Genomic DNA, 24,861 nt, shown 5'->3' with positions numbered 1-24,861 from the left:
CTAGAGGTGAACAGGTGTCCCGGCCCTGAAAACATAGGATGTGAAAATATGAGTTAAGCAAACAGGCACCATGGGACAAATGTATAAACAAACATATCGCACTGGTTGAGCAGTCTCTCCCTCCCATGTGGAGGTCTGGCTCCCACTGACCCCCGCTGTTTGTTTCTACCTTTACTTTTTTATCCCCTCATCATTTTCTCCCTAGGAACTTATCTCGTGCACACTGACATCACTCCACATTGTAGTGTATCTCTGATATTCATCCTCATGTTGACACTTTGTATCAATATTCCATTTTTTCTGTATATTACTTTTATGATAATGCTCCAGTTCAATATTCATATTTTCTTATTTTTCAAATATATATAAAGTTGCTATGAATGGTCTTGTACATGCTTTTGGTAGACATGTGAACTTAGTTCCCTTTACTACATTCCTGTTGGGTCATAGGACATGAGTTTGTTCAGCTTTGGTGAGTTCTGCTAGTCTTCCAAAGTAGCTGTGTGTTTTAGATTCCCAATAACAGTGACAACAGTTTATTTTTCCTCTCTCCTCTGAGTATTGCCAGTATTTTAATTGTAGTCTATCTGATGGGTGAGAAGTTATATCTCATTTTTAAAAGGCTTTTTCAGGCTGGGAAATCAGTAGTAGAGCACCTGCCTTGCTTGCATGAGGTTCCAGGTTCAAATGCTTTTTTAGGTATGAGTACACAAACTGCACATATTCAAAGTGTATAAGGTAAGTTTTGCCATATGTATTTATCAGTGAAATAATCACTAGCAAGACAATGAACATATCCCATCACATTCAAAAGATTTCTCTGCCCTTTGTGATCCCTCAAGTTGCTGTCCCTTTCCCATCCTCAAGCAACCACTGATTTGCTGTCAGTATAAATTAGCTTGCCTTTTCTAGTTTGATACAAAAGTACTCACACAGTATATATTCTTTGTTGCCTAGCTTCTTTAACTCAGCATATCATTTTAAATTCATCCATAATCACTGCATGTATCAACAGTCTATTTTTAATTGCTGAGCATCATTATGCTGTATAACTATACCACAATGTGTTATTCCATTTATCTACTGATAGACTTTTGGGCTGTTTACACTTTTTGTTTTTCAAAATAAAGCTGTTACAAATGTTTTTGTCCAAGTTTTTGCATGGACATATCTTTCTTATTCTGGAAAATTCCAGGAGTGGAATGGCTGGGTCATATGCTATATATTTTTTTGGCGGTGCTAAAATTTGAACCCAAGACTCTGTATATGTTAAGCACACACTCTATTATCGAGTTACATCCTTAGCATCCTTAGCTCAATATATTTAACTTTTTAAAAAATTGTTAGCAGCAGTCATGCGGGCTGGGAAGAAAATCGAGAAGCCAACCCGTACCCTCCCAGGAACCAGTGGAAGTCCCGGGCCAGGAGGAGAACCAATGAGCAAACTGCACCCTCCCGTGAGCCAGCAGCAGTCATGGGCCAGAAGGAGAACCAGGAAGCCAACCTACACCCTCTTGTGAGCTGGTGGTAGTTTTGGCTGGGAGAACCAGGAAGCCAACCTGTGTCCTCCCATAAAGCAGCCAGCATGTGGGCGGGGAGACAAGAGAGCACCACACCCCTACCCCACACTGGCTGATTTGGAGGAACACTGGCTGAGATGATAGCAACTGAAGTACAAAAACAACTTTATGCTTATGCTGTTTGATTGATTTTGCAGGCCTAAAGTAGCCTGAGCATCTATTTAGAGAATAACAATGTGCAATATAGCAACTATAGGGGATCTACTTTTGTCTTGTTTCTGAAATCCAATATTGTTCACACTGTTTTGTTTTATTCTGTTTTGTTTCATTGTGTTTTGTTTTATCCCCTAAAAAGAAACAAATAAAACAGATGGAGATGTAGATAGGAATTAGGACTCTAGATTGAATGCAAACTACCACAAAATAAAAGTAAAAAACAATTTAAAAAACTTTATTCTACAATAATAATAATAATAAAAGAAATTGCCAAACTGTGTCCCAAAGTGGTTTTACTATTTAACATTCCCCTCACCAGCATATGAAAATTCTGATTCTACTACATCTCTGGAAATACATGGTATGGTTGGTTTTTTAATTTCAGCCTTTCTAGCAGTGGTACCTCATTTTGCTTTTAATTTTAATTTCTATAATAACTTATGATGTTGAACATTTTTCCCATGTGTGCATTTGAAATCCATATATGTCATTTGGTAGTATCTGCTGAAATCTCTCCTTGAAAATGAATTGCATGTTTTCCTATTGCTGAGTTTTGAAAATCATTTAGCAAACATTTGCTTTGTAAATTTTTTTCCTGCTTTGTGTTCTGTGACTTGTATTTTAGTGTCCAAACCCAATTTACAAGTTTCTTTTATGGATCATGCTTTTGGCGGTACAACTAGGAAGTTTTTGCCTAATCCAAAGTTCCAACATTTTTCTGCTATGTTTTGACAGGTTTTACAGTTTAAAGTTGCATATTTAAGTCAATGATCCATTTTGAGTTAATTTTCTATATACAGTGAAAATGTAATATATGACTCAAAATTCACTCTTTTGCATATAGTTATGTATGCATGCACATACACATATGCATATATACATGCATATACAAAATCCATACACAAGTTAAGCTTACTGAGTAATCAGAAATGCAATTATACTCTCAAAGAAAAAAATACATATAGCTGCACATGTGTGTGCACACGTGCATGCACACACACACTTTAAGCTTACCGAAATATCAGAAACAAAATAGCAAATTTCTTTCTAGATGGCAACTGCCATTAAGATGAAGCTCTTCTTCATCTGCCACTTGAAGATGAAGCTCTTCTTCTCTGTTAGGTTATGGGAAGAGAACTAAATGAATTCAATGTGTGGTAGAGCTCTATCTGGTTATGTAATATTTGTAGTCGTATTCAGCTCAACATTGGCTTCAATATTATGAGTGGAATAAGGGCCTTGCCTTTAGCAAAGCTTGAAATCTGAAAACCGACCAGATCTAAAGAGATTTATTTGTGCTTCACAGTCATGTTATCTCTATTCAGAACTATGGGGAAATCTCTTCCTGCTTTATGGACAAGCTGCCAGGTTCATCAGTTGCTGGCATGTCATCCTTATTCTTTGTGTATGTCAGCCTTCCCACTGCTGTGACAAAATAGCTGACACCTGCAATTTAAAGAAGAGGTTTACTTTGTCTCACAGTTTCAATGGATTCAGCTCATGGCAGGTTGGCTCCAAGGCAAAAATGACATGGTGGATGGGCCCGATGAAGGAAAGCTGTTCACATTATGGTGACCGGGAAGCAGAAAGAGATAAAGGTAAGAGGTAAGAATATATCTTTACAGTCCACATTCCAGTGACCTGTCTCCTCTGACCAAGCTCCACCTCCAAACAATAGACTGGAGGGGGTGCCTTGTAGATCTAAACCATTCTACCCCTGGCCCCTCAAGGCAATGTGTGTCTCAATATGACAAATCCATTTAGTCCATCTCTAATTGTTACTAGAGTTCTAATTATTCCAGTATTGCTGAAAATTCCAAGTCCAAAGTATCCTCTGAGACTCAAGGCAAACTCTAAGCTGAGTCTGTGTAAAAGTAAAAAAGAAAGTTAAATACTTCCATCATAAAATACCACAAGGTAAACATTTCCATTCCAAAAGGTAAGACTAGGGGAAAAAAAAGAACTTGGGCCAAAGCATGACTGAAACCCTGGAGGCAAATATTAAATCCGGTACCTCCATGTCTAGCACTTGACAGTAGTATGTGGTGGAGGGCTTGGGCAGGCCTCCTGTGACCTTGCTGGATGCAGCCCACATGGGGGCCCTTTTCTTGAGCTGACTCCACTGACTTCTTGTAGCTCTCTGCAGCACATGATCCATGGTCCTTGCATCTCCAGCTTCCTAGGGTCCTCAACTCTCAGATTTACTTTCATTGCTTCAAGCATCATCCTATCAAAGGATCTAGAAGGGATTATACACTGTCACATAATATTTTGTTTAGTCTTCTAGGCCTTCTGAATCTGGTGGAAGCCCCTGTGATTTCACAATTCTTACAGTCTGCACTCCTAAAATTCCATCACCATGAAAATATATGCTACAGTCTGCTGCCAACTCAAGCAGAAGCCAAGGCCCCTTTGACCATGGATGCAATGTCCTCTGCATGCTTGGATGGCTGAACTTGAGCAAATACTTTCCTAAGCATATGTGGCCTTAAATGAGTAAATCACCTTGGGGCTCTCTTCTCAAGGAAAAGTCTTTCAAAGGAGTTTTCCTTTTTCCATCTTTGAGTTTGCCATGCGAGGGGTACAATCAATTTCTGAAATGCCTTCAAGCCATGTTTCTGATTGCATTGATGTAGATTTTTTGATGTTAATATTTTTAGCAATCATTTTCTCCTTAGACACAACTTTATAGGCTCTTCTATTCAGATAAAACTGCAAATATTTCAAGTCTTCTCACTCTATTACTTGCTCCTGATTCTCATTAATAAAGCTGACTAAAAGCAGCCACAAGTATCCATGCCAGTCTGAGTATTTGGCTTCCTTGAAACTTCCTCTGCTAGATTGATTAGCTCACCACCTTTAAATTTAACTTCACACAGAAGTTTAGAACATAGGCAAAATATAAACAAATTATTTGCCAAAATAAAATATGCATGGTCTCTACTTCCAGTTTCCAATAGCCTTATTCCTAACCTAAACCTCATGAACCTAGCATTTCCTTCAGCATTTCTATCAGCATTCTGGCCTTTGAGCTCCCATGAAAATCACCCAGTAAGTTTGCTTTACAACAATCTAGCACTTTTCTAGCCACTATCTCCAAATTTTTCCAAACTCCTCTTGCAAACTAGTTCTTAAGCCATGTGATCAGGTAGTCACAAGTTGAATGGATTCTCTGATACTAATTTTCTGCACCAGCCAGGTTTTTAGTAGCTGCAACAAAACACCAACACCTGCAACTTAAAGAAGAGGTCTATTTTCGCTGTTTATATTCAGCTGGCTCTAAGGCAGAAATGATAAAGTGGAAGGGCCTGGCATAGGAGAGCTGCTAATATCCTGGAGCGAAGCAAACAGAGGAAGAAGGAACAAACACAAGAATAAACTGTCTAATCATACTCCAATGACCCACCATCTCTGATGAGGATTCACCTTCAAACCCAGTACTTTCAGGCCACTGTAGATGTACACTATAATCTAGCCTCCTGTTGGCATGGGTGGAGGTATCTTGCAGACTTGCTGCTCCTGCTATAGCCTATACAGAGCTATTTCTGTACTCTCCATGAAGGTCTCAAATACCTTGAGATGTTCCTCTGAGCTCTCCAAAGTCTCTTGGCTTTGATAATTGAAGGGTGATTGCTGTGGAATGCTCATATATCTCTAAAACTTTGACAGTTGGAAGCTGGATTGCATCTGATGGATTTCTTTCTACTTTCTCACACCATTCCTTTTGCCTCCAGAAGGTGCTTTAAATTTACAAGAGGCTCCACACACTTCAGAAGAGGATCTCTGTTAGCTTATTTTTTTCCTAACACTTCATCCATTATCAAGTTACTCTTAACCTAGGAGAAAGGGAATGTGTGACTGTAGATTCTTCTGTAGTTGTGTGTCACTGAGGTTTAATCATCACACAAGCCCCATACATGGCCATTAAATTCTGACAAAAATTCAACTGATTTTTCCTTATCATCACATGATAGTTTCATTTTCCTCCCACTGTTGCTTCAGTGATGAAAACAACTATAATTCTTTTCTTTCCTAGAAAAGACTCATAAATTCCTAGTTTCTCTTTTTAGGTCCTTTTGTGTCTTCAGCTATCCTCAGGAGTGATGGTTTCTTTCATAATTCTTTGTCAGCTCTACTCTCTTGTAGGCAGCTCCTGGGCAATCTGGACCTTACCCTTGTCTGGGTAAACCAGACCTTACTTTACCACACCCACATCTTGATGGACCTTGCCTATTTAGGACAAAGAGCCCTGTTAAGAATGGACTTTCCAGATTCTTTTGGGACAGAACAGAATCAGTACAAAAGAATCTAGCTTTGTTGAGGAATATATGTATATCTGATCTGGGGCTATAAAAGAGGGAGTCCCAATTTGAAGCCAATGGAAGGTCCATTTGGGGGCATGACACTGATGCCTAACATCACAGCAACAGAGCAACCAGTGTCCTCCTCCACCCCGCTCCAAAACAAAGAGGATCTATTCTGCATGCTTCTGCAACAACTGTTTCTAGAATGATGAAAGGATATAATAGTTGAGATAATCATGAAATATAATAATGGAAGAGGGCTCACATTCCAAATTTCAAAATTTACTAGAAATTAATAGTAATCAAGACAGTGTGGTATTAGCTGAAATGGTGAGAACTAAAAAGCATAGGTGAGAGATGGAGACACTGGACCCCTCAAAAGTTAGCAGAAATGTAAAATGTGCAGTTTGTGCACACTTTGTGAAAAACAAACCTAGCAGTGTCTTAAAAGTATAAACATAACCCAAGCATGGTGTGTGCCTGTAATCTCACATGAAGGCTGCACTTGGAGGCTGAGACAGGAGGATAGCTCCAAGTTTGAGGTCACCCTGAGCTAGACAGTGAGTGTAAGGCCAAACTGAACTACATAGTGAGCACCTGTTTTAAAAAATATGTATATATATATATATATATATACATATTTTTTAAAACTCTCTCTCTCTCTCTCTCTCTCTCTATATATATATATATATATATATAGAGAGAGAGAGAGAGAGAGAGAGAAAGAGAGAAAGAGAGAGAGAGAGAGACAGAGACAGAGGTGTTACCGCATGATCCTGTAATTTCTTGCCTAGGTTTCAAGAGAGAAATAAAAACATATTTATGTTAAAATTTGTGTATTAATTCTCACAGAAGTATTATTCATGGACCAGGCAGCACATCTGCCTGCCAAGTACGAGGCTGTGATTTTGATTCCTGGTACCAAAAAAAAAAATATTATTCATAATACCTCAACAACAGCAACAACCCAAATGTCCAACAACTGATGCACAGATAAATAAAATGTGTCACTTGAGCTTACTCATCTGTAAAAAGAAATGAAGAGCTGATACATGCTGCAGTGTGAGTGAAATTTGAAATGGCTAAATGAAAGATGCCCTGTCAAAAAGATCAAATATTATGATTACACTAATATGAATATTTCAAACAGGCAATTCTACAGACAGAAAATATGCTAGTGGTTGTATAGAACTAGGTGGGAAAATTATGGAAAAATCAGAAGTAACTGCTAATGGATAATAAAAACTCCCTAATATTGTGATGATGGATGCATACATTTGTGAACTAAAAGCCACTCAATTGTATACTTAGTTGGGTATACTGTTTTGGGAATGATTCTTGAATATAAAAATTTAGCTCTTTCACCTGTTGACGATTGTGATTAATGCTGTAGAAAACATGGGCATGTAACTATCATGAGGGCCTGTTTTCAGTTGTTTTGGATGTATACTCACTCAGAAGTGGGATTCCTGGATCACTTGATTCTTGTTTCTAATTTATTTTTTGGTACCAGGGATTGAACTCATGACCTCACATTTGCCAAGTAGGCACTTACGTCACTGAGCCCCTGGCCCTCTTATTTCTAATTTTTTAACATGTGTATTATTTTCTACAGCAGCTGCACCATTTTATGTTGACAGTAAAAATGGCCCCAACATACACGTCTTCACCACTACATACTGTTTTCTTTCGCTAATGGTCAGACTGTTGGAATCAGTATCTCACCATGGTTTCAATCTGCATGCCTCTGATGACTGATGCTACGTGTCTTACTGGCCATTATAGATCTTCTTTAGAGAAATATTTATCAGTGTTATTTGCCCATTTTTAAACAAGGACATTGTTGTTGAGTTGTAGACATTCTGTACTTATTCTGGACATTAAATGATTTGCAGTTCTTTTTTTTCCCATTCTATACGTTGCTTTCTTACTGTTGATAATATCCTGGGATGTGCAGAAATCTTTTGTTTGATATAGTGTCACCGGTTTGTTTTTGCTCTTTTTGTGTTTTAGCCATCATAGTCAAGAAATCATTGCCAAACCCAGTGTCCTGAAATATTGTCCCATATTTTCCTGAGGTTTTTATAGTTTTAGATCTTAAGTTCTGTAACCTATTTAATTTTTGAATAAGGTAAGGGTGCAACTTCATTCTTTTGCATGTGGACATCCAGATTACCCACAGCATTTGTTGAAAATAGTTCTTTTCCCACTGGGTGGTTTAGGCACCCTTGCTGAAGATAATTTGGACATGAATACAAGGTTTATGTCTAGACTGTTCGCTGCCATGATGTTGTTGGTCTATACTATCACACTTTGTTGTCTAAATTGCCCATAGGGGGCTGGGGTTCAGCGGCATAAGCACCTGCCTTGCAAGCAGGCAGTCGTGAGTTTGATCCCCGGTACCAAAAAAAAAAAAAGACTAAAAATAAAAAAATAAATTGCCCATAATTTTGTCAGAGGATCACACATTCTACCTGGCTTCCAGGGCCTTTTGCTGTATTTTCATCATCCTTTGGAAATCTTGCTTTCTGGCAAAGTTAAGATACTACATTCTTATGTTTTGTTCTCCCCTTACCTCAAAAATCAACCATTTAAAAAAAAAAAAAAACCTTTGTTTTTTAAACATTTTTACGATTTTGCTGTTATTTGCAGCACTGGGGATTGAACTCAAGGCCTTATGTATTTTAGGCAAGTGTTCCACCACTGAGCTACATCTCAAGTCTTTTAGCTTCTTACTTTTGAGATAGGATCTTGCTAAACTAAACCCAAGCTGGCCTCGAATTTTCAATCCTGTCCGAGTTTCCCAAGTAGCTGAGATTACAAACATGAGTCACCATACCCAGCTGCAATGTAATTCCTTTTAGAGGACTTTAAAAAAAAGGGGGAGGGTGACAATATCCTAAATATCTTTATTGATAATGAAATCTCACCATTCTGTCTCAGTAGACAAAACCTGGATATCTATGTGTTATGAATTAAAAACTGGTGGCCAATTTAACACCAGCTGGATTACATCAGCATGGCGCTGAGCGTAGATATCCCACCTAAGGAAAGTTGCCAGCATAGAGACGTGGAGAAGGAGAAGGCAGGCATTAAATGTGTTAGTGCGTTGAGACATTGTGGGTTCTCCTACGAGTTGCTGTTTGAGCCGTTAGGTTCTCCTGGAGAAGCTCTGGTCCTTACAGCGAGCATTGCTTCCTGGCTCTGGAGGAAAAAACGTGTGCCCCTTGGTCTCCAGGATGAACTCGTCACGTTGGCTTCCTGGCAAGTACCAGACTGTGCTTGTCGATGGAGGAGTTCAGGGCCTCCATGTTGCCGAGGATGGCTGTGGTGCCCTTCAGGACAGTCCTGGTCTTTGAGTGTGATTTCTTGGCTCCAGCATAGAAACCTCAACATACCCTCATAGCTCCTTCACCCTGCTGGCATAGACTTTCTGGCTTCCACCACTGACCTTTGGGCCTTCCCAGCATGGATCCATAAATGAGACTGGTGTGAGTCCTTCTTGTAGGCTCTGAACCTCCAGTTGGATTCATGGAGGCGTTGTCATGAGCTGTGGGTTTTCATATGGACTCATGTAAGACATTGTTCTGGGATTTAGGCCCTTGACTAAATATTGTGTTTTTGGTGTTGTGGATAGATTTCCTGCATTTTCTTGTGTTAACTCCTGATGACCATTATAAAAATATTATAAACTGGGGCTGGGGATTTAGCTCAGCGGCATAAGCACCTGCCTTGCAAGCAGGCAGTTGTGAGTTCAATCCCCGGTACCGATAAAAAAAGGAAAAAGACAAAAAAAAAAATATTATAAACTCCATGTTCTGATTCTAATTGCTCTCTGCATAACCCCTGACTACACCGTGTAATTCAAAATACAAGATTCAATCTAGCTTTCACCTTTATATTAACTCAGTGGGAAACCAGCCTTCCACTTTCCCTTTTCTTAATCATTTGCCCTCTCCCTGTATGTAACTCATCTCCCATCTCCACAGCTGTCACAGACATCTCTCTCTGCCTCGGCTACAGCCTACATACACTAGGCCTATTCACTGTAGGCATGCTCTCAACTGCTCAGCCTCTGACTCCTCACACTGGATTACTCCCATGGATGGATGCACTCTTCCTGTTGGCCATGATATCCCATGATGGATCATTCTTCCTCAATAATGCACCCAATCAGACACCTTACTTTTACTTAGGTTCTAACCCACAAGGTTGCTCCCCACAGGAATGCTGTGAGCTCTGCCTTGTTACACCAGGCTACCTATCCCTTTCACAGGAGGCCGGAAAGCAGGTTGGGACCCGATAGCCTACACAAGGCTGCCCCTGTGTGGACAGTGCCACCATCCAGCTTGTACTCACACTACAAGCCTGCGTGGACTCACTCCTCCCTTTAAGTCAGGGATGGCGAGACTTTTAAGCTTTCAGAGATACAAACAGCCACTACAGCACATGTGCCATGGGTTTGTCGCCACTGCCTTAGGTCATCCTTTCCTGTACTCTGAAAGGTTTTGTGTAATTGGTATTTTTTCTTTAAATGATCAAAAGAATTCATTTGCTATTGTCTTTGTGTGGGATTATAAAATTACCTTAATAGACCTTAAAATTACCTTAATATTCGTGTCAGTTTTGTCCTAGAAATCTGCCCTCATCATCTAAATTTTCACACCTATTAGCATAATTTGTTCAGTTGTTTACTCATAAATTGTGTACACCTGTGTTAACCTAGTTTTGTGGCATTTGACAGCTTGGTGATGGTGTGTCATGGTGTAGATTTATCCCAGTTGTGAATTACGTTCCCCATGTTGTTCAGGCTGGCCTTGAACTTGTGACAATTCTCTTGCCTCAGCCTCCAAAGTGCTGGGATTACACATATGCTCCACCAGGCATGGCTAATACGTTCACTTTCTTTCAGATTTAGAATTTTTTTCATCATGCATTATTTCTTCAAGCAGGGTCTATTTTGGAGTTCATGTGTTTGTTTTTCTGTTCAGTGGTGTTTCATGAGACTCCAAATTTGATTTGTCCTTTGCCTGAGTGATTTTAAAAACTCCTGTCTTTAACTTACTTCTTTTCCATATGGTTTTGATGAGTATCCATATCTTAAGGCTGAAGTCTCAAGGATGGTGCTACTGAGAGGTGGCAGAACCTTTGAGATAAGAGACTTAGTGAGAGGTACTTAAGGTCATTGGGGATATGACCCAGTAAGGATTATAGTACTCCCAACTAGTTCTGTCCCCTGGCTCATGGTGTAAACTTTACCCTTCACCTTTGCTGTTCAGCACACTGAACAAGAGACTCAAATAGATTCCCATTACTGGATTAGAAGTCCCAGAATTATGAGCAAAAGTCTTCCCTTTATACATTAGTTGCCTGAAGTATTTGTGAGTTATGTGATGCTAACAATTACCTGTTTTATTTTGTTAAATTCCTCTAATGAATTTTTCAAATCAGCTATTGTACTCTAGAATTTGGTTATCTTTGTTGCTATTTTTGTTCATCATCTTCCTTTTACCTGCCTGTGCCTTTAACTACACATCCTGATAGTAATTGGTAGATTGCAGTGTATAATGATCACATTCATCATGGATGTGTACATGTACATAAAACATCTCAATTTTTTTACCTTCTCCAACCCCTTTCCCACACTAATGTAAAATCTATTTCCACTTTTTTCAATTATTTTTTAAATTCCCTTTCCCTCTTTCCCCATCTCATTTCAACGTTTGTCCTACTTCCATATATCCTCCATTTTCTTCATTTGTACTTTGTACTTCTCAGACAAGTGAAGCAATGTACTATTTAATGCAATGCACTTGTTGTGTATCTGACATAAGACTATGGTCTCAAGATACACTGATTCATCTTAACACAACTCACACTTACCTTTCTTTATGGCAGAGTAGTACTTCACTGTACATATCACAATTTGTCAGCTTATTTGTCAGTGGGCATGTGGGCTGTCTCCAGGATTTAGCTATTATAAATTGTGTTGTAAACTGAGCATGCATGCTATCACTGATGATTGGTACGACTCAGGAAGATATGTAGGAATAATAGATGGGTCAAATGGAACCTTGTTTTAGCTTAAGATCTCCATATTGATTTCCATAGTGGTGGTACCAATTTACACACCCACTAATACAGAAGGGCTTCCTCCCCATCTCTCACAGCCTTGCTAGCATGTTACTGATTTCTTGATAATATCCATTCTTCCTGGAATAAGATGGAATCTCAGTATTGTTTTAATTTGCATTTCTCAAGTGGCCAGTGATGTTAAGCATTTTTTCATTATTTATTGGTTTGTACTTCATCTAAACAATATTCTTTTCAGATGCCCATTTTGGATTAGGTATTCCAATTTGTGGGAGTATAATTTTTAGTGCTTTATAAATCAGTTTAGTTCTTTACATAAATTCTTGATTAGTCCTCTGTACATTTGGCAAAACTTTCCCATTCTGTAGGCTGTCCCTTGATTCTGTTGGTTTCTTTTGCTGTGCAAATTTTTAATGTGATCCTATTTATTCATTCTTTTTGTATTTCCCGTGCAATTTGGGTTTTCTTCAGTCTTTGCCCACATCTATCCTACTCTTCAGCAGAGGTAATTGAGCTCTTTTGCAGCTGTTTCAGGGTAACTTCTGAACTTTTCTTTAAATGTACTGTATTTCAATTTGGGGGGGATTTTAGCACTGGAGAATTATTCATTTCTCCCAGATTTTATAGTTTGATTTTACACACAGAAGACTGGCTAAAAATCTTGCAGTCTTCTCAAGCCTTTCCTGGAAATATATCCTTTTTGGACCTGTAACTTAATTTAAAAGGTTCACACTTTTGATTCAGGAGCTCCTTATTGCCTGGTGTTATGGCCACTTCTTACACTGTATTTCCACACTACAGCGCCACCTAGCGCCCATCTAGCATTAAAGACTCAGGTGTAAACCTGTATACCAGTTTTTTTTAATCGGTACTGGGGATCGAACTCACGACTGCCTACTTGCAAGGCAGGCGCTTATGCTGCTGAGCTAAATCTCCAGCCCCTGTATACCCGTCTTTGAGACATCATCGTTGCATTCTATTTCTGTCATTACATGGGTCCAGGGATAGATGCTTTTCACTTTTCACCGGGGAACACAACAGTTAAAAATTTTCTCACTTCAGTCATGATTGGCACAGAATGGATCTGGCAAAACATACCTTCTACTTTCCGTTTTTTTTTTTTTTTTAGATTGGTTTCAGATTCGTGTGTGGTACAGTACTTTAAATAGTTTCTGTATTTCTTAGAGGCAGCCTGTGTACTACTGTGAAGTTTGTATGTTGGGGACAGTCTAGGGCACCAATGGTAAACCACTAGCTAGGGTTTCCGTTTGACTATCTTGTTGATGTTCCCCTCATTTTCCTTCTGAATTCACTTGCGCCATTCTTTTGTCTTCACCACTACAATGAAACCATGCTACCGATGTGAACTAAACTGTCAAAATGCTCAATTTAGTCATCTTAATTCGACCTCTCAGTAGCAAATAACACTGTAAAATGACTTCTGGCACGATCTTTTCTCCCATTTCATTTTCAGCTCACTTAATAGGCTGACTTTCCTGTTACTTTTTAATCAATCACACTCAATTTCTTTTAAAATTCCTGTAGACCTTTTAATCCAACTCCATTTTCTATTTCATCTGCTCTCTCAATACTGTTTATACAGCCATATCCAAATGGTTATCTTTAGCCTGGACCTTGACCCTGAATTTCAGATATGCAAACTCAAGTGACTACTTGGAATTCCCACTTGATGTATCTAATGACTTTCTCCAACAGATGCAACAAAACCTTTTTTACTCCCATTCCACATCCCAATCTCATCTCGGTAGAAGACAACTCCCTCTTTCCAGCTTCTTAGACCAAAAATTTGGGAAATTTCCTTGACTCCTTTTTCTCACATTCACCTGTCAGGGAACAAAAATGGCTTTACCTTGAAAATACTCAAAATCTTACCGTGTCACCACCACTGAGATTACCCTAACCTAAGCCAGCTTCACCTACATTAATGCAAAATCATTCCAATTGGTCTGCCCATTTCCATCACTGCTCCCGTTTTGTCATATATTCTTTTGTCTCCTAAAGATACACGTATCTCACTTCACTAATCAACACTAAACTGTTTTCCAAAATGGTCGCATCAATTTACTCTCTCCAGGTCTGTTTCCTATTCCATTTAGCCGGTAATTATAAACAGCTGAACATGTTAGGGCTGCGGATGTAGCTCAGTGGTGGAACTCTTGGCTAGCCAATCATATTTACGGTCCTGAATTAGATCCCCAGTACTGAAAAAATTGTGTGTGGCATAATTCTTTATCAGTATAAAGCACTATGAATTTAATATGCATTTTCCACAATGAAGTTGAATTTTATGTATATATGGACTATTTCTTCTCTGAAATTTCAATTGTTTATTGCCCAACTTTAATCTTGGTTCTTACAGAACTGCAGTTTACTGCTTATTCTTATTAGTCCAATGTTGATTACATGCGTTTCAGATATCACCTCAGCTTGGAATTTCTCTAATAAAAATTAGTTATTAATGTATTCAAAGAATCCTTTGTTTTTACATTTAAGGAACTCTCCAATCCCAAGATCATGAAGTTATGTATTTTTCAAACTCCTGGCAATCCTGCTGTCTCAGTCTCCCCAGTGCTGAGATTACAGGTGTGTGCCACCAAGCCCCACAGTCTATATAAACCAACCTGGGAAGAATTACAATACTCATTGTTCCTATCAATAAACATTAAATATATATGGATTTGGGTCCACCTTAATCTTTCAATAGATTCAAATCTTCCACAAAAAGGATTTTGCACATGCATTGTTAGATTTAACCCTAGCTATATTACATCTAGCTTCTATACTGACTTTGTAATCACTGAACTTCACTTTTAATTCTAACTTTGCTGTAGATCCTTTCACTTCATTTGCAAGTGACTACTAAGAAGCTAACCTCCTTTTTGGAGACAGGGTCTTGCTTTCTAGTGCAGGCTGGCCTCAAACTTGCAGTGATTTTCCTGTCTCAGCCTGCTGGGTGCTGGGTGCTGGGATTACAGGTGTGTGGCGCTACATCCCACTGTCACATTTTCTAGGTTGGCTCCTCTGATTTCAAGATACAGTGAATCACTACTTCTGTATTGAAACTTTGTAAATTGAGAAATACTCTGAATAGAACTGTTTTGATTGATACTTGTAAGACGGTCAGTATTTTGTCTTTTGAATTCCTGTCTTACACATGGGCTGTTGGGAGCCGCGGCCGAGCCCGGTCGCCTTACTTGGCGGACGTGAGGCCTGTAGGAAAGAGCAAAGCCTGACCTAGATTACCCCTCCCATCGAGTGTGCTAAGATGGCGCTTATCTCCTGCTTGGTAAACAACCCGCCCTGTAAGATCTCCTGCTTCTTGCTTGGTAAACAACCCGCCCTGTAAGATCTCCTGCTTCCTGCTTGGTAAACAACCCGCTCTGTAAGATCTCCTGCTTCACAACCCGCCCTGTAAGATAGTCTGCCTAGCAACAACTGATGTTAGCCAATCAGCCCGCATCGCGCGCTTTGAACTGATTGGCCACTGTAACTCTATAAAAGTGAGTGCCTCTCCCGCCACGAAAGAAGAAGCAGAAGAAGCACAGAAGGAGCCGCGGAGAGCGGACCGGTAGAGGCTTCGGGACAGACTGTAGGAAGAAGCACGCAAGGAGCCGCGGAGAGCGGACCGGTAGAGGCTTCGGGACAGACTGTAGGGAGAAGCACGCAAGGAGCCGCGGGGAGCGGACCAACAGAGGCTTCGGCCGGGAGGATTCCCGGGGCAGGCTGTACGGAGAAGGAAAATAAAAGAAAAGGTTGTCCACTGCCAGACTTTGTTGTGTGTCCTTCCTGCCGGCCGGGAGTGACACCGACAATGGGCAACTGATTTCTTTGGGAAAATTTTCACATTGCACAAATTTTGAGTTATTTATTGGGAGCAAAGGGTCCTATTTCCTCGATCACTGACTACAAAAGACATGACCTGACTCGAATATCCTTCCTCAAAAGCTGCTCCACCACAGAACAGCTATTCAAGTTCTAACATATAACTGAGTATAACACCAGTCTACAATGAGAATTCTACTCAGTAAGAGGACACTATGCATTCTTTTAAAAATTTTAAATGTGAGGATATGGTGGTGAGTGCCTATAATCCCAGAACTTGGGGAAACTAGGAGGATCACAGAGTGTGAAGCATAAGGTGAATTTAAGGCTGGCCTTAACTATAGTGAGATCCTGTATGAAACAATGTTAAATGCACTCATTCTCTTGTTAAGTTCCAAGTATCTTCCCCCTTTACCGCACTGCACACATTTAGAAATCACTTCAGTATAACAATGGAACCTAAAAAGTTCTCATCAGCTGACTTCACCAGAATACACAGCCTATTATGTTCATTCCAATTTGACTATACTGCTGTTGCCTAATGGATACTTTAAATTAGAAAAGAGTATTTCAAAAGGGTTTTTTTGTGCATGCATCTATAGAATGGTTTCAACTGTAAAATGAAATTAACCACGCCAAGAATTTAACCTTTGCTCCACATAAACCTACCTACCACTAGATGGCAGCACAATACTAAAACTGAAAGAGCTGGGGTGAGACAGCTAGCCCTTGAGCGCTGGGCCTACCATGGGAAAGGCCCTGATTCATCCTTCCAACTACAAACAAAAACAAAGAAAATAAGCCACTACAGTGCTCATTCAAAAGCATGTGCAGGCATTTCCAGCGCAAAAATGCTAAATCAGGGAAAACTTAATGTATCAAAAACTTAAAACTAAAAAGCAAAACAAAGTGACTGTTCATACTGTAAATCAAAAGTACCTGATAGCTATAGTAATTATGTAGGCAGAACGTAAGACATTTTTAAAAAATAACATACCAGTAAGTTCCCGTCTTGTGTCACCCAAAAAGTATGACACAGGATCTTGTAGAGTAAGTCAAGATTTGTGAAAAATGTTCAGTAAATGTTTTTGTCTTTTTCCTTTTTATCGGTACCGGGGATCGAACTCATGAGTGTCTGCTTGCAAGGCAGGCTTTTATGCCGCTGAGCTAAATCTCCAGCCCCCAGTAAATATGTTTTTCAGAAAGTTATCAGTAAGGCTTAAAACTATCAAGCTGAGTACAATATGCAGCGAGTCCAACTAAAATGTTGAAAACTTAAAATCATCTAACCTCTACTCAACATACTGCTAGTCACAATTCTTTCATGCTTCCTTTGTAAAATACAACACTAACAAATCTGTCTTACAGTGACCAAGAAACCAGTGAGGCAACAGATACAAAATGAAATGTTAATTCCCTAAGAAACAATGCGGAGGGCATGAGTGACTGTACTTAGCTGTATTCTGAAGTTGGATTTACAGCCACTGAACTGCAAAGTTAGGAAAGCTGGTTTCTGCCAACTCCATCCTGTCGTCTGACCTGCCTGCCTCCTTCTGTAAACAGAATAATGTATTACTAAGTAGACTTCCACCACAGAACCAGAGCCCAATGGTACATTCACAAAGGCCCCATACTCCTTATACCTTGACATTGTTATCTTCTCAACTTAAGCTACACCCATACTATACTTTTAATTTCTACTTCAAAACCACGTAAGTCATTTAATATGAACACCTTAAATTTCTGCCATCTACCTAAAACCTTCCACATACAGTAGTATGAAGCAGCAGCTTTGGGTTGAAAAACACTTCCTTCCTCTTGTTGGGTGGGGGATAAGTACTGTATTGATCTATTTCAGCTTTTCTGTCAAAAAACAGGAAGCTATCCTGGACTTCACCCCCTGTCCCACTGCCCCCATTTCTACCCATAGATTTCTATCAGATATTTCAACTGTAATTAACCTTATTTCAAGTACAAAGTTAAGTCTTTATTCCACACCTGCATTCTCAAGTCCAGAATCACATAACTAGGTAACTATTCTTTTGATCTCAAAGGTTTTATTCACAGTACCCCATAATCTTTTCATGTCCCCCATCTTAGTCAATAGTATACAACTACACAAGCTCTATAACATCCTCTAACCTTCTCACATCTAACTTCTACCGCACCCTCGGGATTTGGTCTCCTAGGCCTATCTACTGCTTTCTCTCTCCTAGGCCTATCTACTGCTTTCTCCTTTTCATTCCACCATCTGGTAGTTAAAAGAAGATTCTTCCAAGTTTCATTGGTCTATTTTACCACTCTTTTCCTAACTGTATTACTGCCAGGCAGCTTTCTCAAATACCAATCTTGTGACACCTTAGGCACTTCAATGACTCTACACCACTCTTAAGACAGTCTTTAAATATGACTTACAAGACCTAGAGAATGTGGCCTTGAACATTCCTGAGCATTTCTCCCCTCAACTCACATGGGACATATTCTTCCTCTGTGCTTCGATCAACTGGCTCTATTTCTGTTACGTTTCCTACCAGTCTTCCTTTCAAGTTTCTCTGCCCAAGTAAGACTTCCCTTTTCACCAAGTCTTATTCTTCAAATCTCACAATAACAATAAAATAAATTCTGCCTTAAAAATAATCAGTCATGTGTGGTGACACAAGTCTACTCCAACCAGTGACTCTCAAGTGTGGGCCCAGCCTAGGCAACTTAATGAGGTCCTGTCTCAAAATAAAGCCTGAGGATGTAGCTCAGTGCCAAAGCTCTAAGTTCAATGTCCCCACACGCACAGCATGTGCACCCATGGATGTGCTACTCCCTTTTGCTAAATCAGACTTTGATGATTCCTATGAAGTTTGATGTGGCATCTTGTCAGAAGTTACTCCCAAGGATAAATTTTACTGTTAAATAACTGCTACCCCTACAGTCCATAGGCAAGTATCCTAGTCAACACAAATAGGATCAGTGAGTTTGTCTTTTTAAAAACGTAAACATGTAACACAAACAACAGGGAACCTAACAAACTTGAACCACAAGTTCAGGTTGTTAATGGACGCAATGAAATGGACTCTACTAGGAAGTTATTACATCAACATGCTCCGAAACTCACAGATGAGGAATGAAGGTTCATGTAATACTTTATTCAAGTATTTACTGAAGAAAAAAAGATGTGTTACATTCTTAAAATACTCTGTAATTTTTCCAAGCTAACCTGTAAAACACTTTTTCTTAATTGTTGTAATCTAGAAATGTGATTAGAAAGTCTTGCGAGGTTAATATCCCCTACACTGGACAAATGTTTTCTGAATTTTAGAGTTAGGAAGATTTGTACTCCTCAATCTTAATTATAGCCAGATCTGCTTAGAGAATGTCAAAATGCCAGTACGGAAAAAAAACACTGAGAGTATGGCTTAAAAATAAAACACAACGGTCTTTGATTATGTCATGCTGCATACTGCCCTTAAGTATTATTTTAAACCACACACAATAGTCACCAAATTATAAAACAAAAACGACATGTTGCACAGTATTATGAAAACTTTGTTTTATTTTCAGTACAAGATCAAGACCATGCTTGTTACCAGTGCAGTTTAGACCAACAATGGCCATACAGCAAACTGCTCAACAGTCACCTAAATGCTAAAGAAAGAAAAGACAGAGTAAACATTAAACACAAAATTGTAATTACAGTTTAATAAATGAGAGTAAAATTTTTAAAAGAAGCTAATATGGAAGTCCAGTTCTCATGGCAACAAAAAAGATGGTATTTTATCAAATAATCACCTTACCTTTTGCACAGAAATCTTATTGTGAAGTCACCAGTCAATAGCTAAAGTTTTAAGACTTTTTTCTTTGGCCTTCTGGTATTAGATAAATGATTTACAAACTGTGATCCAATAATTGATGGGATACTGGTAATATGATACAATTTTTGTTGTGATTTAAGGGCTTTCATTTAAAATTATGAAACATTTTAAGGCTGCAGTGGGCTGTAAACTATCTTGTTCATTTACCATGGGATGAAGAGGAAAAAAGGAATAATTGACCTTTTTTTAAGGCTAAAGTTATCAATGTTATAGATGCATTCCTTAGAATACATATGATTTATCCCAAAAGATCATATTCTACTAAATACCACCTGAGTACTACAATTATTAAAGTAAAAAAATAAACAAACATGAGTTTACCACTGTATTTAAAAATTAGCTTACAGAATGCTGAGAAGTGTTACTCAGTAACAGTGCAACAAAGAACAAACCTTCAAAGTGAAATGTTTTACTAAGTGTAGAGTCTGTCCAATTATGAAATTAATGTAAAACATTTACACCCATGGTGGAGTTATAGGATACTCCCACATGAAAAACTCTTTAAGTGTTTACTATCCAAAGATAGCATTTCAAGATTTGTGTGACTTCAATTAAATTCAACCTAATATTTTAAAAGCCTCCATTGCAGTATTAACGTAGCAGGAAGTCTTTAAAACATTGAAATCTGTTCATAACCAAGTGTTTATACATCCCATACAAAAACCACAGTAGCGGTGTATTCAGTGAATGCCAACAACCTGAAACTTTAAAGAAACATTGGTTAAAACAAACCTAAATCAATCTGAACAGGACACAGGCCTGAATATTTTGAATTATGATATTCATAATAGTTCATACTGCTTCTTTCTAATGTCAAGAAAGAAGAATACAAGAACTTTGTCCCAGAAGCCTAGACATTTTAACACATTTTTTCTTTCAACTTAAGATCAAACTTTAATCCTGTATCTTGGTTTCTTTAAATAAAAAGTCTCACATTATGAACACAAGGAATGTCAATGTAAGGCCACATCTGAATAAACTTAAAATTTTTGGCTGAGTATTATTTTAAAAGTCTAAGGCTTCTAAGAGTCAAGTTACTAAAAACCAAACAAACAAAAAAATACACCAGTGTTTATAAACTGAAGGTTAATGTTAAAAAAAAACAACAACAAACACACAAACCGTTAAAACAGAAAAATAGAATGCTTTGCTACAAAAATCTCACTTAATATATCTTAGCACAAAAAATGTCTAATATATACAATGGATAAGCGTGCATTTAAGTACATACAACTGGAAGAATCATTTACAGAGAGCTATGGGATGCAATGGATGTAGTGAATAAAATTTAAAACGCAGTTATCTGTAGAACAGAGAGGATCTCAATACTGCATACTCAATAAAGAATCAGGACATAATCTTCCTTTTAAAATAGTATTTTTCCCCTAAAATAATTTAAGCCAAAGCTCAAAACACAAAATTGGAGTCACTTTATGATACAGAAAACGCAATGACCAATCAGTTATGAAAACCAAAATGCCAAGAGCCAACAGAAAAGTCTTATAGTAGCATCTCATTGTATAAAACAGTATGTATTTAGGTTATTGGCACATTTAAATACATAAGGGAAAGAAAACTTCTTTACCCTTTCAGCAATTTCCCCCTTTCACTATAAAATATTATACAACATTCATTAAACCTCCAATTTTACTTTTAAAACTGACTTTAACTAGTAAAAAGTAAAACAGCATTCTCCATAGGAGAATCAAATGAAAATAATAACTTACGCTACACATTATTTGTGAACTCCAAGTTATAATTAACTGCTTAAGAACATTCTAGGTAAAGGGTCAGTAAATGGGCTAATCTATGATCAAGTCATAGCAAGTTACTCCAAATCTTGCTTATGAAAATAAACACTTGCAAATTTACACTGGAATATGCTTTCTATAACATACTTTCTTTAATTAAAGCCAGCACATTCAGTTCAAAGTGTTTCTTCAGAAGCAACACCATTCTGATGCTGTCACTCATCCATAATTTTACTGCTAGCTGAAAGGAATGTGACTGAACAGCACTAATAAATGCTATGGTTTAAAATTCAACTCATTTGTTCTCATATCCATTAATGTTATTATAAATGAAGAAAAAATAAAAAGGTCTCTAAGACACAAAAGCTCTTTTCTTTTTTGGTGTCTTTGCAAAGATGTATCTCTTTGGATTGCTTCTACACATTAAAAAATTTTTTTTCAAATAACATCAGCTTATGAACGATGACAGGGTATAACAAATAAAACAAGATTTGAAATTTTTACCTTTACTGCTATACATTCATGTTCTATCAGGTAAAGAAGTATTTTGCAAAATTACTTGGTCAGACCAACAAGTCATTTCTTCCTGACAACATTTAAAATAATGGACTAGCAGCAAACAATTTTAGTACACTCAGACTCTCTAAAACAAAAATCACATAATAAAATCAGCCAAACAGGGAGAAGAGTGATATAGATAGAACAATTAAAGAGTTCCACTGATAAAAAAATAAAAAGCTAAATGTAAAATTAAACCAGTACAAAATTTCCAGTTTCTTTTCAAATATAGTTTTGTGATTCCATTTTAAAATTGTTCACAGATATTTTTATTCTTGTGGACATTTTACTTACCTTTAAATATTACTATTAACTAATTTCCCTTGTGTTATACATATGTCCAAACGTCTTCAACATAGGGAGGGTATTGTCATTAAAATATACAAAAGCTAAAAAAATGATAAAACTTACAACATCTATACACAAAACAAGAAGATTCTGATACTACTCTTGAATAATATTAAAAAGGCAACTGCATTTTCATTAAGATAAAACACTTCAAAAATTGTTTCTGAGAGTGAACAGTTATAGTAAATAGCAATGATCCTATGCGCAAGTGCTCTACTCATGAAATGTTTTTAAAATAAAGCTGGCAGTAATATGGATAATTTGAAATCGTTAACTGTGAGTAGTCTGATAGTAGACAAGATGAAAATGAACAGTGGCAGTGCACATTTTTAGAGGACTTCTACAGTTGAACATTATGTATTATGTAAGATTCCTAAATACTTTTCATACTGTCCCAAAATTTATTTATACTTTAAAAACCTATATGTATGCTATCAGGTCTCTCAAAGATCATTAGATCTTAAAAATATATTAAAAACAAATTGAAGACTTTAACTCAAATTTTTTAAGTGATTCACAGTTACCTTCCTATAAAAATATCTAGTCAAACTGACAGTCTGCCTCTGCTAATTTTGCAAGAACACATGCTAGCCAGGTGCTTTTAATATAGGTCTCTACATAAGGCAGGTACAAAAAAATCTTTAACTCTAGCATGAATTAACAGGTTGCATGAACATACATAGAATTCCTTGAACTGTTGAAGATACCTATAATCTCCCATTATTCACAATGTAGAACACCATCTAGTGTTAACAAGCATCACATCCTTCAGAAATCTGTACCAACGAGGAAATAAAACTAAGGCTCTCCTTATTCATAATGAATCTGCTGCATGGCTGTATTTACACTACCTATGGTTTCAAAATTAAACCATAAGCATTATCAATAAGAAACACCAAATACTTCTAGATCAATTAGAATTATCAAATCTGTCTTTCAATGCCAGCAGTTCTCAACTGTGTATATGTGTTGTCATTAGCTGCACTACCATAGCAAATACATGAGTTTTTACTAAAATGTTAAAACTTCAAATTTTTTTGACCCCTAAAACATTGACTAGATTGCTATGTCTGTCAAGTTTTAAGTTTTTACAAGTTTATACCATTCAGCAAAGTCACAAGCTAACTAGGTAAAAACAGCTAGAAAAGCAGAATATAGAAATATTAAATATCCATGTAACCACCTATTCTAATATCAAAATCAAGGGCAAGAGACATTAATCAGTTATGTTTAATTCACTGAACGCATGAATAGATTGATGCATATCCAAAAACGCTATTGCAATGCTTTTTTTTAAAGGACAGTAAAAATGTTGTCATAGTAACATTATCTTTAGATATTGCTGAACACAAGACTTTCCCTGAGGTGTAAACATCAAATAACTTGAACAGCTTTACACATCAGCCCCATTAAACAGTTTATTACAACACTACATCTACTGTAATCAAAGTGGTGCTGTTTACAGACATTATCATATGAACATTTTTAACAAGAACAAACTACTATAAAAACAAGCATTTACTTGACTTTGTTTTTCCAATTGCTTGCACATTATAATGGCCAAATGTATATAACCAGTAATAAAGTTGCAAAAGCTAGTAACTTTTTAAATCACACAGGTTTCCTTCAAATAAAACAGTTAAGCAACATAAAAAATAAAAGTAGAGCTACTGGTTACCATTTATGCAGATTTGCTTTATTCAGATCTATTCCTGTTCAGTTTATCCATGAATCCTTACAGGTTCAGTTCAATCACAAGAAGCAAACTGCTGGACAAGCGTCACTTTTTCCCCCATGAAGACTTTTATCTTGAAGGTATTCCTCTTCCTTCAGCTGTAATGTGTCAAAATTTGTGATGTAGATTTTGCTATTCCCCATAATACACAGAAAAACGCTGGCTTAACTATACATACACAAGTCGTGCATCTACTCTGTTACGTATTCTAACACAAAATAAGAATTAACTGAAACAGTAGCTGCCTATCTGGTGGAGAAATGCTCCCAATTCATCTGATGATTCAAAATGAGACATTCTGATTTCACTCTTCTTAAATATTGTCTTTCAAATTTAATGACTGAAACAAATGAAAATATAGCAGCTACTGTTTCTGTGATGATGGAAACAGTCATAAGTCAGTTTCTAAAAATATGCATACTACAAAAGTAAATGGAAAATGCTTGGATGATTTTAATGTAGATACTTTTCAATCACCCACATATCAATTCTATATGAACTCATTTAACAAGTGCTGAGCTGAATATAAAATGCAATAAATTTTACAAATTGTTTATTTCACAGCATACAGGAACTTCTGCAATTGATATAAATCAAATAGTTCTCCATGTTACAAAATTTATAGAGAAA

At 37.5% G+C, this 24,861-nt stretch overlaps 1 protein-coding gene across 4 annotated transcripts in view; it reads right to left on the bottom strand.

Moving 5' to 3' along the window:
* Nucleotides 1–19,502: 19,502 nt before the first annotated feature.
* Nucleotides 19,503–24,861, bottom strand: part of Cpsf6 (cleavage and polyadenylation specific factor 6) — a 30,941-nt gene continuing 25,582 nt past the window's right edge. For all 4 annotated transcript variants that reach the window (XM_005006368.4, XM_003476097.5, XM_005006370.4 and 1 more), the window contains one exon: nt 19,503–24,329. The gene's annotated coding sequence lies outside the window, so the exon portion shown is untranslated. The remainder of the gene's footprint in view (nt 24,330–24,861) is intronic.

The sequence above is a fragment of the Cavia porcellus genome, unplaced genomic scaffold, assembly GCF_034190915.1.
Source record: "Cavia porcellus strain 051 isolate PalLab524CR breed Dunkin Hartley unplaced genomic scaffold, mCavPor4.1 scaffold_8, whole genome shotgun sequence".
Lineage (NCBI taxonomy): Eukaryota > Metazoa > Chordata > Mammalia > Rodentia > Caviidae > Cavia > Cavia porcellus.
Note: the sequence above shows the minus strand (reverse complement) of the source record. Positions and strands in the feature narration are given on the sequence as shown.